The sequence below is a fragment of the Sinocyclocheilus anshuiensis genome, unplaced genomic scaffold (assembly GCF_001515605.1).
Source record: "Sinocyclocheilus anshuiensis isolate Anshui unplaced genomic scaffold, SAMN03320099.WGS_v1.1 scaffold8912, whole genome shotgun sequence".
In the NCBI taxonomy this organism is placed as follows: domain Eukaryota; kingdom Metazoa; phylum Chordata; class Actinopteri; order Cypriniformes; family Cyprinidae; genus Sinocyclocheilus; species Sinocyclocheilus anshuiensis.
The window spans coordinates 10,899-15,524 of NW_015548891.1; the positions used below are offsets into that span (position 1 = coordinate 10,899).

A 4,626-nucleotide genomic window follows, 5' to 3' on the forward strand; every position below is an offset into this window, starting at 1 on the left:
TAAAATATACACACACACACACATATGTATATATATATATGCTGATTTATGCTCTTCTACAAGAACCATAGTCAGTGAACACGCTTATGGCACAATGCAACTTATGGGAATTATACATAACAGTTTTGCATGAACTCCTCCTCCAATCGGTCATTTCTTTTTTCTACCTGTGCACAGAAAAAAAAAATGGATACAAAAATTGTTAAATGCAGTGATAAAAAAACATATTGGGCCTTAATAAAGTAAGCAACAATGTATTTGTATCCGTGACATTTATGAGAACATGTTGCCTGAATGATAAATGATCGTGGTTTTTTAATATTTTCAAAGCATTTTTGATGGATGGATAAATGGATGGATATGTGATGAAGGATGTGGTAGTACGTATCTCTGATTCACGTGTTCAGGTTTTTGTACAGAGCTGTGGATTGTTTGGTCACCATGACTCTCTTGCACAGTAATACAATAATTTTCAGTCTGAAAATTATTTCCCTGTAGAAACACTGTTATCGGTTGTGTCCTGGGTGAAACTGATCTTGTTTTTTATGGGTTTTTTTTATGAGTCTTTAATGTTAGTGCCACCACCACTACAAATATATCCGAGCCATTCCAGTGCTTTTCCAGTAGGCTGACGGATCCAATTAATGCAATAGCTTGATACTGAAATCCTGCAGGAGATGGAGAATGATTCTTGAGGTTTCACAACCAAAGATGGAGGCTGATCGAGCTCAACACAGAAAACACCACCTGAAAATAACAATGAAAGAATGTGTTATTATTAGTTATGTCTCAAAACGTATGTTAACAGTTATGACGCTTATTTCATTGCTTTATAGTTTAAATAAAGCATCAGTGAAGCTCACAGGATGCAGCTGCTGCCAGCAGTAGTAGAGCTTATGAGAAGATCATGAGTCGGTACTGAAGTGAATGTAATTTTATTTCTCCTACTGACTCTCAGACTCCAGTTTTGTACAAAGGGAAGATGAAATTTACATACAGACAAACAACAATTCTTTTCTCATTAAACTGATTTTATTTCATCATGTTTGTCATTAGATTTGGGAAAACATTTCTACTCCCTTAAAACATTTATTTTTTTCTATTTTTTTTGCTGGCATAGAAAATCTGACTAGATAGTAACTGGTTAGTTGGCCCCTACAAATAATAATGCAGTGTGTTTTTGTTTTTAATTTGTAGGCTTTGAATTAGATTATTCAACTTTCCTGACAAAAAAATTTGGGCCCTTCATAAAGAGTCTATACAGATTTTCTTTTTAAAGGGGTCATGAACTGAGAAATCACTGTTTATGGGTTCTGTTATCTTTAGTCATGTTATGCCAGTCGCATAGACACGGAGTAAAATGAAGAAAAAGCTCCAAAACGCTTCAGTGAAACACTGTTTGTTTGTTTGCTTTACTGTGAACTCATTTTTAAACAAGCCAGCTCGACGCAGTGTTTTCATAGAGAGACTAAAAGATCTTGCAGTGCTGTTTTCTCTCTCTCTCTCTCTCTCTCTCTCTCTCTCTCTCGCTAAAGAGCATCAGAGTGCTATATTAGTCAATGGGGAGTGAATATTTTTGTATAGGCTATTTTTATACAACAGCTATTTGGGTCCTCAAACTATTCAAAAAATTCAGTTCAACTGTGATGGGACTTCATGTTCGTATCACTGATCTTGTAAGTGAAATTTTCAGTCTTTATGAGTAAGTCACTGAATCCTTTATGATTGGTTCATTCAAGTCACTGAGGGAAGAAACAACCAACTGTCTATTTGAATGAGTCAAATATTCAAGCTGAAAACATTCATTCAGAAACAAATCTCCATGGTGTATTGCTCAGAGACGCAGAGATTTCAACTCAACTACTTTGGTTGGCAGTACAAAAACAGACAAAGTAACTGGCCATTGCAGTGTAAGTAACCTAACAGTGTGTTTACTGAACTGTTGTTCACACTCTCAATAGTGCTGTTGTTCTGAATATCAGCACGTCATTGTGCAGCAAATAATTATCCCAAACAACAGCTTGCTCATGAGGTATTGCTTAAATGAATCACATTATTTGAGTAATAATTTATAATTTTTATCATTCTATCAGAATGTTTTTTTTTTTTTTTTTCATTATTAGGTAGACCTATGTTGGTTCCCTCAGTGGAAAACCCACCACAGAAATAGGTCAGTTTGTGGAATAAACCTTGTGTTTCAATGCTTAATTTAAACATGTAATCAAACCTTGTGTATGTAATCATATATAACTACCAGCCCTACTTCTGTATGGCTTTGTGGCTGCAGTTAATAAAAGGGCAATGAAAGTAGTTCACACAGTTTTCACACCACAAAGGGCGAGTTAATGGAAACTGACAGCACACATTTAGGACAGTATAAGAGAACAGAAACATGCAGTAACACACACAACAGAAGCAGCAGCGTATGAATGACTCCTTGCTGATTCATTTGTGTGAACATAATGCAACATCAACACATATATGAGATTCCCTCTCAGGATTCTGCCAAGGAAACTGTGGCAGTTATGCAATAGGAGATTTACATAATCATACAGAGATGTTAATGAACTTCACATGCATCACACTGTCATTGAACATTATTTTAAACAATTGGCTTTTCGTTTTGAATTTAATGAAGTCATTATTTACATGGATAGAGTCCATGAGCAGGAAATGTAAACAGTTTGCAGACAATGTGACTGTACATTTAAACTAAGTTTAAACCATCATGAAAAGTAAACTGCTTTATTCCATTATCTAATCATACAATACTCTGATGTAAATAAATGGAACTGCATTCTTATTTATTTTATTTTTTCTCTTCATTTTATTGTTATTATATCAGGGCTCTTTTATCAACATTGAGAGTTTTTTAAACACCAGTTGATCACCTAGAAGAGACAAAATTCTAATTTATTGCTCTTATTAAAACGTTTATGGCATTGAACTTTAAAAATGCAATGTTATTTTTTTATTTGCTCTACAAACTTCAAATTATTTATATCACATATTATTAACTATTTAACTATTAACATAACTATTTTACTGACTAAATCTGACAGCAAGTAATGTTGTTGTGTTGTTGTTTTTCTGTTTTTGACATATTAGTTTTTTTTTAAATGTCTGTATATTTTTATTTTCTATAGTTGTAGTTATTTTATTACATCGGGTAAACTAAATGAAAATGAGAAATGTTGACAACTTTTTTTTTCTTCTTTTTTTAACGGTTTTAGTTTTAGTTGACTGTAATAACCCTCATTCTGAAAGTATGGATCTGTTGGACCAACATCAGAAAGACTATAAATATAATCAACTATGTTAGCGATATGTTTTAATTTGTTGCATTAATCCTTTAACATCCCTGATCTGCTGAAATATAGCCTACTTTTCATCTGGCAGAGAGTGCCCTCTATTGTAATATAAGCAGTATTCTTATCAAAGATGAATAACTTTGACTTTAACTTTCACTTTATAACTGTGACTATACATAGCAAACAGTTACAGGTAATCTAAAAATGTCCTTCATGTGGTAAAGTCTAATGAATTGGTTGTGTTCAAGTCAAAATATTTTTTTATCTAATTAAACTTGATTGTACTAATAATTTACACCAACAAAGTAAGGTCTGCTGGTCATTTCTCAGACGTTTGTTGGTCTGTAAAACACTGATGTGAGTAAAAGTCTTTTTTGTATTCCTACAGTATTTATGGGGACTTTTTATTGCTCGTTTCATTCAAGATGTTTTTGGCCAGAACTGCTTGTGTTTGTATCACTGTGTGCTCTCTCTCTGGCACAGCTGTGCACAGCTGTGTCCTCAGTCTGCATATTCTGTCCTCGCAGAGTCACTGTGTTGCTGGAAGACTCTCTGGTAACTTGAAATCTACTTTTCAGTTTATCACTGTAACATGTGTTACCGCTACCACACATCCCTCCAACCCATTCCAGGGCTTTTCCTGCAGGCTGCCGAATGAAGTGTGCAGTAGCTGCTGTCAGTCACTGAATATCCAGAGATTTTACAGGACAGTGTCAAAACCTGACCAGGACTTAAGACCATAGAATCAGTCTGAGTCAGTTCAACACAGTGGACTCCTGAGGGGGAAAATATGGCCAGCCATGTTAGAGATACGGCAACATTATGTATAGCCAAGAGTATTTTCATTCTGAAGTATCTCTAAAGAAGCTATAAAGACTTACGAGAAGCAGCTGCCAGCAGCAGCAACAACCAGAGAGATAAAGAGATCATGGTTTGAGACGTGCAAGAACGAGCTGCTTCTTTTCATCCTAATACTCAAATAAAGAGGAGGAGGAGGAATATTTGCATACAGTTCTGCATACAGTATATCAAAGACAAAAAGACAGGAGATGAAACTGATTCATTATGTTCAGTGTTTATAACATTTTGTCTTCAATTATTTTCATATCGCATCTTTTTCCTATTTTAATTTTTGTTTTGAAAGTATGGTAAAAACTGGTAAAATGTACCAACAATCACATTGAAAAAATATACACTTTGATATACCATTAAAAAAAAAAAAAACAGGTATCTAATAGTAATCTAATAGTAGCCTACCAAAATCTTATTAACAGTAGAAGTTAAATCTTACTGTAGTCTTCAAATCTGGGTACTG

At 34.2% G+C, this 4,626-nt stretch overlaps 1 pseudogene; it reads right to left on the minus strand.

Moving 5' to 3' along the window:
* Positions 1-3,727: 3,727 nt before the first annotated feature.
* On the minus strand, positions 3,728-4,241 carry LOC107656878 (Ig heavy chain V region 914-like; annotated as a pseudogene).
* Between the last annotated feature and the right edge of the window lie 385 nt (positions 4,242-4,626).